A 14606-nucleotide genomic window follows, 5' to 3' on the forward strand; every position below is an offset into this window, starting at 1 on the left:
CACTTCACAGCCATTCATGGGGTCGTGTTATTTGTTATGCATGGCTAGTTGCACGCCTGGCGGGGGACCGGGAAAATATCTGGGGTCCTGAATGTCTTGTGAGTGCGAGTATGTGTATGAGTCTCCACAGGAAAACAAGTGCTGGATTTGCCTTTTTCTGTTTAATTTCAATATTCTCCAGAAATTATTTCCCCGCTTTTAAAATGTGCCTTTCTTTCAGGGAGGGAGCAGAAGTGACGCTGCGGGGTCGGCATTACCAGCCAGCACCATGACTAGCAGAGTCCATAGTCAAAGGAGAGGGCCCCCTGGTAAGTCCAAAAGCTGCCAAAATGACCCCCAGAAGAGTCAGAAATAGCCGGGGTTTGAGAAAACAGGCAGCATTCCTCTGCTGCACTCTCAGGTGGCCACACTTGAACCCTTATCTCAGCACCGTGTCCCGGCTGTGTGCTACGTCCTCCCTCAATGCAGACTGGCTGCTCCTCCAGCACCCTCTGAGGGACCCAGATCAGGCAAGAGGTGAACCAGTGATGGAAGCACATGGAGGAATATTTTGTTGCCCAAGGACTGATGCACACCCCGACCTTAATGAGGGTCCAGCTATGTTTGTATGTTAGAAAAACCAAGCAGGCCTGCTGCTGGTTCCCATCCCTTCTAAGACCTTTGAGCATCAACAACTCACAAAATCCAATAAATTCAAGCCCAAATCCAGCATGGTTCAAGGGAAACCTTCAAAAGACTCTGAAGAATTCTGAATTTGGCCCCTCCTCTGCATATAACTCTAACTATTGGCGATCAGGGCTAAGGCACTAAAGGAGCTGGAAGCATGGCTTAGTAAAAGCGCTTAGAAGGAAAGAATGATCCATATTAATTAGTGGCTACTCAAATGATGAAAGGAAATTGAAACCGTTTCCCAGGCAGCGCCTCTGGATTCAGGCTGAGGAAGGAAATGAAGACTCTGCTGTGGATGGGAAATTGGGAAAAAAACATACGAGCTTTGCTAGAGCCCAGGTGCTCGTCAAGGGGTTTTTGATGGACAAGCCTTTGCAGGAGGTGAGGAGTGGAGCCATGTGGAGCTTTTCCTTGCCCTGGAAACACAGGGGAGCTGGGAGGATGGTGCTGCCTTTGGTTTCCAAACTGACACAGTCCCTTGTGAGGGTGGAGTAATGGCCCATTTTTGGTTGGGCTGGTGGCCCCAAGGACAAGGTCAGCCCTAGGAGATGCTGCTGGGCTGAGTCAAGGAGTCAGTGTTCATGGAAACACTTTTTCCAGCAACAGTGTATTATCCTGTTTGTATGGTGTCCGTGTTCTTGGGCTCAAGGAGTCTGCAAACACCTGGGTCCAGGTTAAGACAGAGGCCCACACCATTATCCCAAATACCAGGCAGGTTCTCTGCACAATGCAGGGCAAACACCCCATGCAGCGGGGTCCATTGTGCTACCCATGGGCACAGCAGCTGAGTGATCATGTCCGTGTTGTCAAAGCATAAGCTAAGTGCTTGCAAGGAGTTTCTACTGACTTCATAGCTGTGGCATCCTAGGTCCTTGCTGTTATCAATGGTGTGGCCAAGCTCTTCCAGCAATGACAAGCTCTTCCAGCAACAAGCAGTGCCATGAGCAGGCATGAAGAGCCTCAAAATACCTTTGCCTTTGCTAGTGTCTCTGGAGAGCTGCAGTTCCTCCAGGGCAGCGTCGGCTACTCCACTGCCCTCAACACAAAGAGCTGACATTTTTCATCTTTCCTTTACTCTGTCTGAGTGGCATAAATGACAAGCATCTACTTCTGCATCATCATCTGAAACTGATGCTCAGTTAATGCTGCAGAAACCCAGGGGCAAAAGGACCTAGTCAAGGGAGCAGCATCTGCAGCTTCAGCAGGGGGGCAGAACAGGTTGGGCTGGGGACCTGTTTGTGCTCTTGGGACTCTCACAGGATGTAGGAAGCAGAATCTTATAAATATGCTGAGATTTATGGGGTTATATACGCGCACATATGTTCTCTTATACCTGCTGTCACGGCCAGAAAGGGTTGCAATAACACCAAGGCTGTCCTCAGCTTGAGGGCTTGCTCTGAACTGCCAAAACTCTGATTTCTCTTAAATCCTGAGATTAGCACTGCCTTCCCATGGGGTCAGTGCCTACCTCGGGGTAAGGGCAGTCCTCCAGGACCATCGTTGTGGCACCAGGGAGCACCGATACCCAGAGGTCTACCACTTGGGAAGGAGAGGAGCCAAAGATGGTCCCCAGTCTCCTGCTCCAGTGAGAAGGGCATGTTGGCTGCAAGACATTTTGAGGGTTCTGCAGGACCTCAGGACACACTGAATCCTTTTCACACGAGCACCCCCACCTCGGTGTCTGAAGCACATCAATATTGCTCTCTCAGGCAGTTGGTGGCATTTATTTCCCAGCATGCAGCAACTTGACCCAGTACTTCAGGGAGCGAGTGTATATTACATCCATGTGCCACAGGAAGGATGTTTGGAGAAACCAGCTTAATTACTCACCCAGGAATTTGTCCATCACCCCTAGAGTTAATCCCTTTATTCTTCTAAAATCACCAAAAGACCTTTAATAAGCAGGATGGCCTGATTCTGGGCTCTTTGTTGTGCTCTGGCTGCTGTGGACTGGCTTGTGCCACCTCTGAAGCCTACTCAGTGCAGAAGCCGTGGGGCGTACCCAGGGCAGACACCTCAGTTTGGCTCTGTGGCTTCTGGTTTATGGAAAGAGGATCTCTGAGCTCTTGCTAACTATTGGCAGCCCCCAAAGGAGCAGTCCCTGGAGTGGGCAGCAGCTTTTCTTCAGGAAAGCCTGAAAGCTGGAGGAATCAAGAGGACATAAGGGGATTTTTGCTGCATTTCCCTGCTGGGGCTGAGCTGCACCGAGGCTCGTCTGACCTCCCTTGAGCACAGCCTCCAGCTGCCTACTTGGAGCCCCTGCTCTCAGCTCAGGGCAAAGTTTGCTGGAGATTTTTCTGTGGCAAAGGAAGGAAATCAGGGCACTGGCCTGTCCCTTTTGTGCTCGTGACAGTGAAATAACCCCTTTCTCTAGCTGTGCCCTGCAAAGCCTCTCCCTGACCAGTTTCCACAGAGAATCATCTCTGACAGGAGTTCACAATCTCTCCGTTCCAGAGCAGCATTCAGCAGCTTGCAGAAAGTATTGCCCCACGTTTTAACAGCAAGAGCATGTGTTTCTTTTCTGTCCCTGCCTTACACAAAGGCAGAAGGAAAGAATCTGATCCCTCAATAAACCCAAACCTGACTGCCCTGAGAAGCATTCCTGGCATCCCTTCATCAGCCTTTCCACCAGCAGGAACCGCCTTGGCTTGAAACGCTCCTTCCTTTTCCTTTTGCACTCCGTGAAACTCCTCCAAAGCCACTCAGTCCCATGCTGCCACTTTTCCCAAGTGCACTTCACCCATCTTCATCTTGGCTCCTCTCCCTTTTTTGCATGGCCGCTATTTAGTCAACAGATGGCACTCGGTAACTGCTGGGAGAAGCTGGGAGCCAGCTGCCAAGAAGCCCACTGTAGAAGGAGCTTGAAGTCTGGCTGTTTGGGGAGGCTGCTTTCATATCGTGTATCAGGCCGGCCGGTAAGCCGCACGCCCGAGTTTCAGAGGTGCAATGACCTCACAGATCAGGCTGCCCGAGGCTCCTGAGCAGAACCAGCAACCCCTCTCCAGGCCTGTGGGATGGAGGGGAGGGATGGGAACACGCAGTGTACCAAAGAAGAGTTTCCCGGTGGCCTGGAGGCGTCTTTCGTATCAACCACAGAGCAAACTTCCCTGCAATAAGCAAACTCCTCCTTTGCCTCCCTTGCTTACCCCCAGCTCTGATCCTTCAGCCAGCTGCAATTGCAGGATAAAAAGGCATTTGAGGCGTTTCCCCCAGCCAGCCAGGAGAAAGGTCAGCATATTCCCTAGACTGGGAGGAGGGACCAGCCGGAAACTTTAAATAGGCTTTAGCTGGAGAGACTCATATGGATCAAAGGACTGCTGAGACATTAATTCTTAAATGTATCAATACACAATTAAAAGGAAAACCACCAAAGCTAGTTAAAGGATATAATGGCAGCTTGGTCCTGCATAAAACCAGTGAAGATCATAGCTGGCTGTCGGTACTAAGGGGCTGCCTTCCCATAGCGACACCAATCACAGCACCAGCACAGAAACCTCTCGGGATGTGCAGAGCAGCCCTGTTCCTGTTGGAGGACAAGTTTCTCCCCTCTTTTCCCCCTCCCTGCACATCATCCCAGCTTGCAGGTTCTTGCCCCAAGTCCCGTGGGTGAGATCTGTGCCGACCCGCGTTTCATGTCACCTTGAATAACTCATGATCTCATCACCTCACCTGACATTTTCCGCTCCTGAAAAACTTGTAATTCTAGCGTAGGGCCTCTGAAGCTGAGTGAACGATAAGAGGATCTGTCCTCTTAGTTCTTCCCGCTTCCAGACATGCACAGCAGGGCCAAGTGCGGGTTTGCTGACCCCATTTGCTACCCCAGCCTTCAGATGTAGGACACATGACCCAGCCTTGGAAAGGGTGCCAGGCTGTGGAAAGTGGCCGGGTCAGCCAGTCAGGCAGGTTCTTTTCATCTGTTATGGAAATGCAGTCCTTGGGGAAAGCACAGAGAGCTGCAGACAGCAACTGGTTCGCCCTGGGTGAAAGCTGTCATCAGCAGGGGACAAGGGAGGTTCCCCATTCCATGCCTTCAGCCCAGATCCAGGAGGACGTGGGCAGCCCAGTGGCCTGTAACTTGTAGTTCACAAGCTGCAAATGAGCACACCAAGAGCCAGCTGGCTCTTGACATGGTCATGTGCCCCTTGTGAACTACAAAAAGTCAAAATTATTCGACACAGGGCTGCTTTGGGGCTACACCAGTGGCAACGTGACCCACTTTCAGTCTGATGCAGGAAGAAAGAATTGGCGAACTCAGCGGCTGTTCTCCAGACCCAGGAGTGCCTCCCATCCCAACCAAGCTCAATTAAAACCTGACAAACCATTTCACTTGCCTTTGCCAGCAGAACTCAAAAGCAAACTCCAGAGACCAACCTTGGCTCCAGGGTCTAAGACGGACTGAAGACTCTTCATGGACTCCAACGGTGTCATGTCGCACCGATGCTGCATGGGTTCTGTGCGGGCTCAGCTCGCAGCTAGACAGGCTTTTCTCGTGCAGAGGGTTAAGGTGTGGAGCTGATTTGGAGGACAAGCCCAGGAAAAGTGCAAGGGCCAGCCTGCAAGAGGCACAGAGACGCCTGAGAAGGGAGGAGATGAAAAGGAGAGTCAAGGTGGCAATTAAATATTAAAGGACCAGTTCAACAATAATTAATACTTGAGCGGAGAGAAAGGTTGGAGGTGCATGAAGCGCTTGCAGACACTTGCTGCACTGTGCCTGGCTGGCTGAGTACCTCACTCAAGTGGCAGAAAACTCTTGAAATTGCAAATAATCCATGCTCCAGCAGGGTGGAAATCGTGATTCAAGAGGGTGAATTAAAACCCAGCTGGAGACACCGGTCCTTCTCCCAGCTATGGTCAGAATTTGAGCCACGTTGGCCTTATTTCAACCCTCGAACAAGCTGAGGAGGCTCAGCTTGTGATAAATTTATATCACATTTACCAAGGTCCAAAAGGAGACCACACATTTACTCCTGGGAGGTTTCCTAACTGGATACATCACATCATGCTCAGAAAATCCCCTGCAAAACACTTGGGGAACCATCATATGCACTTGCCCTGTTCTTCCTTTTCTCTGGGCATCCATTTCAGTTCTCTGCGCGCTCCCGGGCGAGGTGGCCCTCCCCTGGGACTGTGGACATTTTGTTGGTCCTTCTGACTTGGTCCCTGCAGCGTGGGTGAGCACATTGCTCAGGGCTGGGGGCACTGTGCAGCCCAAACACACAGGACTAGGGTAGGCTAAAATATAAGGGTTAGAATTGGGTTTGTGAAAAGGAAAAATTCCATTTCCTTTCTCCCTGGAATACTGCGTTTCCTTTAGTACCTTCAGATGGACCTGGTTAAACAACTCTTCTTTTGACCTGTTATTATTTAAACCTTTTGTTGAAAAAGGGTTGGAAAAAACATTTAAAGATGCCTTTTTCTGCAAGCATCAGCTGAAATATTCTGAGCATTTCTGGAGCTCAGTTTCTAACCAAAAAAAGCAGAAACATTTAAACAATTTGAGAGACGGAACCTTCTCCCCCCGCTCTCCTACTTGCTTTTATGCCAAAACAACTTCTTTTCATCCCCCCATGGCTCTGATCCTCCTGCAATGGGCCATTTTGGCCAATTTCCTCTCCAAAATGTCCACTGGATCATCCCTGGATGCCGCTGACTCATTGGCACTGATGCCGTCAGGACAGAAGGGCTCGGTTCTTGCGGAAGCCTGCAAGTCCTGTGGGGTTAAGATGGGACTGGCATGGGCAGGGAGCAGCACTTTGCAGCCAGCTCTGCTCGCTCGAGTTTTCCTCCCCTTGCAGGGGACCCTGCAAGAGCCAGACCAGCTGTAATCTTGCGGGATCTGGCTGTAAAGCTAGTATTTGTGGTATGAGTAGGGTTGGGGTTGTTATTATGAAGTAAAAAGGGCAAATTCACAGCTGAATACAGGCTGGGGGATTGGTTCATGGTTAATTCTGTGGTTGTGGTGGCCCTGGGCATGCGATGGGTTGGGTCTGGGCTGGTATCAGCTGCCGCCCGTGTTATACCAATGAAGGCTAAGGCAGCATGAAGTAGCTTACGGGAGGAAAGTTAACGGAAGCTCAGCTCTGATCAGCAATTAAAACAATGATCAGGAACGGGGCTGGCAGCTCAGCCCCGCAAGGATGGGATGCCTCGATCTGCCAGCCCTGCGCAGGCAGGAGGAGTTTCTCTGGCAGAGCCGAAGACCTTTTAGTGCCACCTTCAACAGCCAGGATTAAGGTTGTATTTCAGAGCAGTTCTTCTGTCCTTCATTATAGCCTTTCCTCTTCCCCACTGCAGCTTTGATCATCACCTTCACAACAGTCCAGAAACCTGCCAGAACGACCAACCTGATTTTCGGGAAACCATCCCTGCTAGCATTAGCTTTTATGGTTGGAATTTAAACTCGTCCTTGGCAAGACTGTAATATTCCTGTTTTGAAGCTGTTGTGGCAAAGCTTAGATTCATGAAGAAAAGAATGACACAATAAGCTTGTAAAAGAAAAAGCTCTTCCAATGTTAGAACTTCCTAGCTGGGACCCCTGCTATGCAGACCATTCGTCTGATTTTCTTTTCCTCGGCATGGACAGACTCAGACAGGCTGAGACTTTCTCTTGTCCTTAAATCTGCTGTCACTGCCCTACACACCCAAAAGAGGAAGCGGGGAGCACCAAGCCCTTGCCCTGACAGAAAGAGCAACACAGTCCTGTCCTCCCAGGGCTGGAGCAGGAACTCCCTGGAGCTCTCAGGCAAACTTCCTGACTGAAAAATTCGATTAGGAAGGCTGAGCGTCTCCTGGTAACCGATACCTCGGCCGTGTTTGCCGAGCGGTGATAACGCAGGTCGCGTCAGCCTGCAAAGCTACCGGACAAAACCACGGGAGCAGGCAGCACTGGTAACCCCCTGCGAGCAACGCCGCTAACGAAGCAAGAGAGGAGGGACGTGCAGGTGGGGAGGGAGAGCCAGAGCTGTGAGCGCCACGGAGCATCGCACGGCTCCTGTGGAGGACCCTCCGCCAAAACACGTTGCATGCAAACACTGTTGTCTGCTGACACCGAAGGGCTGTACGCAAAACAAGGGACATAAGGCTCCAAGGGGGTATCTACCTCCATCTAACAATACTTCAGGTAATTGGAGGGGGTTTTATAATATATTTTTTTCCCCATTGGGATAACGTCAGTTCAGAAAAAGATATTTTTTTCACATGAAAAGCCCTGTGTCAGCAAATCTCCTGTTTAAAAAAAAAGAAAAAAAAAAAAAGAGTATTCTGAAATCTCGGAGCTGTGGCCCTTTTTGTGTTTCCAAACAAAGCGCCCAGACCCACAGACAGCAGAAATGAGCTCATCTCTCACCTGTGTGTTCTCCGGCATTGATCAAAATCCCTCTTTTGTGCAAAGCTGCTCCACCGTACAGCTTAGAGGCCCAAGGTATCGCCAGCTAATGGTGCCCCCCGCTGTACTCCTTGTCACGTTCATTAACGACCTGTCCTTCTGCAATGAAAACTTGATGCCTGAGGCTCCCTGACCTGCAACGTGCAATATTCAGCAACAACCTGCCTGCATGGAGCCAGGAGCAGACACAATCTGAGAGAAGCAGGGTGTGCAGAGACGCAGTACCATGGCTTCCCTGATGGCTCAACCCCTTCCAGACAACCGGTCCCACACTTTTATTTATTCTTATTTTAAAAAGAGGGTGTTTTCCCCATTCAGCGCATTATCACGGCCAGACCTCCTTTCTCCAGAGCCACGGTATTTCAATGCTAGGCTTTAGTGCGCTGTGAGACACTTGGGTACAGTGTATTTTGCAGAATCAGGCTTGAAATGTGGGTCTCGTGAACTGCAGGAGCCTAGGAGAGGGGATGGCTGGTTTTGAAGTGTTTGACCTCATACGAGTATTTGGCCAAGTCCTGGCAGGACCACACCACACAGGCTGTTTGCAAAATCCTCAGTTCCACTAAAAGTCAGCCAGAAAGTGCTTTTCAAACCTTTTTGAAGCTAAAGAAGGTATTGTAACAGACACAGTTAGTCAAGGTATGTTGATATCTCCCAACGTCTCCTCTGGCCTTCCCCAGGCTGAGAACTTATGTCCCAATCCTCATAAGAAGAACACTTACTTGCAAAGGATCAGTCAGTCTGGGATATCTCAGGATGCTCAGAGGGAACTGGCTCACTCTCAGTCACGCTGGGAAATGGTGCGAACATATGGGCTGCTTCGGAGCAAATGTGGCTGTGCTCCCAGCACAAGGCACCGCAGAAAATGGCACAATATATCTACAGTCAGATTTTCCCTGCCAAGATGATGATGAATTGGGTCTCCATGGGCCTCCTGCCCCTTCAAACACACAGCAAACTCATCACATCTCTTATTTGCTTCAGTTTGCAATGTACTGGTGCCCAGAAACATAATTGCCGTATGCCTGGTACCTTCTCAGCCCACGGTATTGTGTCAACAGCCACTCAAAGGTCTCCAGCTCTGCAGGAACCTGGCAGTCACTCCGAGAAGCAGAGAGGGGCCCTGCAGGGACCTCTCCTCCCTGTGCTGCACGTGGGCCACGCTCCAGCACGCTCCCTGGGCGCTTGCGATGGACAGAAATAATAACTGGTCATTAAAATTGCCCTGTGAGCCTGATTCCCCAGTCCCTTTGAAATCTCGTATCTTCTATGTTGTGGAGGATGCTTCCCATCAGCACAGACAGTTTCGCGTAAATTTTGGAAGGCGGCAGCTCCTCCAAGCCCAGCCCAGGCCAGAGTGGTCACAAATGACTTTGAATAAATAGGCACTAAATATTATTTTGTCCGTAGTTATATTTCTCAGGTACATTTCTCAGAATTCACAGCATCTATGCATCGACAAGCCAGAAAAAAGCAATCATGGGCCAGTTCAGCTGACTCACGTAAACGGAGTTGCGAGGAGGAAGAAGACGGGCTCTGTTGAGTGCAAATGTCTGCGGGCTCTGTTGAGTGCAAATGTCTGCGGAGACATATGTCCTGCTGTGCGCAACGGCATTGCTCGTGCCGTGCTGCCGGCGCAGCAGAGCAGCAGCAGATCGGAGCGGCTCTATGAGGAGACCCGCCATGCACCCAGGCCTTTCTCTTCAGGCACCCAGCACCGACGTTTTTGGCGTAAGCCTCAGCCTAGATGTAAGTGGCTGTTCGGATAAACAGGTCTGACTCAGGTCTTGGCATTCAAACCGTGACTAAAGCACATTTCTATCTCTAAATTCAACCCTCCTGATGTTGCAGAAGGTGGGTAGCTACATTCACCTGTGAAATAAGCCCCGTGCAGTGAAGGTGAGTGGGCTCGATGTGCTAACGCAGCCCCAGCCCCGCCGTGGGCCTGTACTCTGGCTAAGGAAGCAATTTCACGGGCTGAGACAACAGGAGGTTTATGAAGCAGAAGAGGCCAGGACTGCTGCTGCTGTACCCATGGAAATCTTCCAGCACGGGAGGTGCCTGGCACGCTGTCGCTGGCTTTGAGGAATGAAAATACTCCTGCTATTTTATTGCTCCAGTGAGCAGTGACAGGCCAGGGTTGGAGCGTAGCTGGCTGCAGATCTGCGAGACGTTGCACATTGCTTGGAAACAGGCAGCCTGCTGCAAACCGAAGCAGCTGCACAGACATCTCCAGCTTTGCCTTCACCACGGTGTCCAAGGGCTTGGCTGTCCAGGCAACTCAGAACACGAGTGATTTTGCACTCGTTTTGCACTGTTCAAAACACCGTGGTGGTGTCACCATTGCAAGCAGTGAGCTTTGAGCGTGGTTTTCCTGAGACTCAGGGTAGCATTGTCTACAGCGGGAGAGGCAGGGATGCATCCCCTTCCAAAGAGACCGATCCAGAGCGCTCTGCCTCCATCCTGCTGACTCACCCGTCGTGCTTTGCCAGGCACTGGGAAGAAAATATTCCTCTGGTTGAAGGATGGTTTCAGCTTGAAGGAATTGTCTTGTGGGCATCATTTATGCTCCTAAAACAGTTTGGGAGCCCCATTTGCTCATCCTTCCTGCTCATTTTTGTTTTTTTTTTCTGTAAGGGGATGAAATCTTGGGACCAGCACGTTCTTCCCCTAGAATGGCACTGAGATTTCCTCCACCGGACTCAAACTGGCCAAGCACAGAGGCCACAGAGTGGCAATATTCTAAATGGCAACAGGCACTGGGGATGGATGGCACCAGCTTCTGGCCGACGGTGTGTGCTGATGGGCACAGGCAGCTCCTCCGCCGCTGCAGGGCAGGGGCAAGAGCCAAGCGGATTTTGAAGAAAGGGACTCCCGGCTTCCAGCAGTTCGGCCACCACACACCTCCCAGCACTGACTGCAGGGGGAGCGAGCCCACACAGCAGGTCCAGGCAAAGGCCTAGGAGGAGCTCCTGCTCCCTGCCAGCCCCCTCCTTGGATGCAGCCTGTTCGTATCAGTTGGCAGGAGGTCTGCAGGACTGGCTGTTTCGTTCTCTATGCTGGCACTGGCTGCTCGCAACGGCAGACACACACGGCAGAGCAGGGAAGCAGCAGAATGCGGGTGTCTGGCCAGAAAGGCAGGGGCTTCTTTTGGAGCATTTCCGTGCAACATGGCTGCGCCGGCTGGTGGAAATGCCGCAGCTGGGGGATAACCATGTGGTGTGTACGCTCTCGTGCTGCTTGTTGTGAATCGCTTCAATCGGGGAAGCAAAACCCTGAGGATTCGCCCTAACTGGAAGAAGCACCAGAGTGTAGGTAATATTTCCATCTCATTTGCCTGCCCCGGGTGCTTGGGGTGTCCACCAAACCACCAAAATGGCTATTTTAAAGCCCCAGGGCCCTAAGAGAACTGGTGCCAGGAGAGCACCGCTCGCCTGCCTTGCAGCTCATGTGACTGTCGGGTGATGGGAGCTCTGCTCGCGGCTGGGCAGCACCCTCGTGTGCGTCTCCAGTGCAGCAGCCCCCGGGTGACCGGCACGGTGACTGGCAGAAATATGATGGTCTGTGTTGTAGAGGAGCGAGATGACCGTCACAGCTCTCTCTAGTTTTAAAGTCCAGCCGTGAGGTTGTGCACAGCTCGGTGCTGTTTTCGTTAACAGGAGCCTCTTTGCATACGGGACCTGCCTTGGCACGGAGCGTTCGGAGTTCATCACAGACACACACGGGGGCTGAGCAAGAGGCATCTTCAGCTGCAATAAAAGCAGCTTCAGTTTTTATTCCCTTTGCCCTATTCTTATTTTTCTTCATTGGTCACTCCCATATTGAGCAACCCATTACGGCCCAGGTAAGGGGTCCTTTGGCTGTTACCAAGATGCTCTCAGGTTTTGCTCATGATTTGGCTTTCTTCTGCAGGCTGCTGCTGACGCTGGATCTCTCTTTCTGTCCTACTCCGAGGGAGCCAAATGTCAGAAAGGGACTAAGAATGACTGGCAGCCACGGGAAGAAGAGCACATGTAGCTCCAGGGGCAGGGATCATCTTTGCTCACGGTGCCATCCCAGCCATGCCAGACAGCGTAGTCTCTTTAACAAGCAGTTATATAGTTCAGAACCACAAAATAGCATGGCCTGTGCTTGCAAAGGGGCCAAACCCCGGAACATCTCCTGGGGCAGCAAGAGGGAGAACCAGATGCCAAAACCAGTGCCCAAGACTCAACAGCAGGTCGTAGGTCCACCTTGCTAAAAAGAGGTCAAGGCCTTATATTAATGAATCTATTTGCAGTGTACAGGAGGGATTCTGGAGGCTCAGGGGCCCGCAACGTCAGTCCTAGAGATACAGTTATCCCAGAGGGCGATGCTAGCACTGCATAAATAGCAAAAGCGGGCTATCAGGAGCTGATATCCCCTGATCCGCTGGGATGTGTCACTGCCTGTTCATGACGATCCAAAGAGGAATAGGAGCAAAAGCAGAAAGGGCAGAGCACAGGGGGGATTGTCTTGTGACAGTGTCAGTGGAGATGAACCAAAGTGATCCGAGCCAAGACAGCCGATGGCAAATGTTAGCAATCAGCCAAGAGACTGCCAAACGCTGCGAGCCGGGGACTGCCACGCTCCAGCAGCCGGCCCTGCCCAGGTGCTGCGTGGGCTGCGCCGAGCCACCGTGACTGGTGTGCGAAATGCTGAGCTCTGCTAACGGGAGCCAGGACATCGTGAATCGAGGTAAATTCTGCTTGGGGAAATGTTGATTTGCGGTGAAGGAAAACAAATTGTGCTGAAAGTAGCCGTGCTAAAATAGGGCACCGTGAAATGAGCCACGCTGAACTGTGACTGTTCGAAGTCTGTGCAAAGCAAATCCATTGGGAAATGCTCTTGGTCACGTCTGCCAGCCCACCAGATAAAAGCCTTATTCTGCCTTTGTGTACTTCTCTTATGACATGCCTGGCTTGTACTCCTAAAGCCTGGCTTGTACTCCTAAAGATAAAGGGAGCCTTGTTACTGACTTTGGTGGGAGAGGGAGGAACCTCCAAAGTGGGGGACTGTGCACACACAGCACGTGAAGTGTAGCGTTTGCTTCTGACCCCGACTTCTCTCGAGACAGAGAAGAGCTGCGGAAACAATGTCTTGTTTTTTGTTTGTGAAAGAAATGCAAGTGGATGGAGAGCAGGAGGGCTAGGAGAAGCAAGAAGCTATACAACATGAAGAAAAGAGGTGCTTCAAGTAAAAAACATATCAAAGCTCAAATGTAAAGGTTTTTTTCTCTTACCCCTTTCCCACGTCAAGCAGGAGAGGTAAGAAATCGGTCTTCAATTGCTAGAAATACCAATTAGTGTCAAAAATACCCAACTCTGCTCCCCGGGGTACTGTTAGGCAGTCCCCTTGGCAGCCTGCCGACCTCACCCTGCCTCCTGGGGAGACAACGGGTACGAGGTGGAGAGGAGATGCTTGCCCTGGCTCTCAGGAGCGGTGCAGAGGGGATGGGTGCCCTGGCTCTCGCAGGAGCAGTGCTTTCTGACCTTTTTCCATGTGTCAGTACCTAAGCCTTTTACTATAGCAGAGGTTTTGAGCCCCACTTGGGGAGCTCAAGCCCCAAGCCAGCAGGCTTTCTGCTCCTGGATACTTTTCATGAAAGGGGTAGTTGATGGATCCCCTAAGTTTCTCAGGGTCACCAGCAGAAAATTGCTCTCTCAGATGACAGAGGGGTTTTTTGCAGCAGAGCAGCTTCATAAACCTGCCTCCTCCCTCAGCCCCCCCTCACATCACCCCCAGTGCATCTTTGTCCCATTCACCTGCTCGCATATTTTCCCTCTCCTTTCCTTCTCTCCCCCTTTCTCTGCTCACCAGCTTTTTTCTCTTTTCCACACATATCCATTACTGTCTGTCAGCTTTTTTAGTATTCCTGACCCTTTTTTGCTATTTTTCTCTTTGCTTACACTTTTTTTTGGGTCATCTCTCTCTGTCCCTCTTGCTCACCCTCCTCCAGCTTCCTTCATGTCAGAGGGACACCGGGGACCAGCTGGGCCTGTCTGATGCTGGCAGGTCTCTGCTGGGGGTTGCCATGGCAAAGAGCCAGCTCCCGCACTGCCGAAGAGCGGAAAAAGCCAACATAAGGTGACGTTCCGACCAACCGCTCCAGCCCTGGCCAGTAACAGCAGCCCCACAGGGACGCGGCAGCCTCAGTGCCTGCCTCGCCCAGTGCTTTGCAGCTAGCTGGGAGCAGGAGCCCTGCTGTGGACCCTGGGTAAGGGCAATTAAAAAAAATTAATCCATGTGTCAAATACCTTGCAGGCCACAGAGGAAACCTGTCAAGTTGTGGAAGTGAGGAAGTGTGATCCCCCCACTTCACAGACAAGGAGTTCACACATCGGGCTGAGCCAAACTAAAAGCTGTAAGATGCGACTGTCTGTCAGAAGCAGTGGGATGTTTGCAATTCAGCCTATTCCCACCATCCTTTCAGCTCCCATGGCTTTATTATTATCATTACTGTTGCAAGTATTATTATTTAGCATCAGGAAGAAAGAAAAGGAAATAGCACCCATGTCCTTGTCATCACATTAAT

The sequence above is a fragment of the Larus michahellis genome, chromosome 4 (genome assembly GCF_964199755.1).
Source record: "Larus michahellis chromosome 4, bLarMic1.1, whole genome shotgun sequence".
In the NCBI taxonomy this organism is placed as follows: domain Eukaryota; kingdom Metazoa; phylum Chordata; class Aves; order Charadriiformes; family Laridae; genus Larus; species Larus michahellis.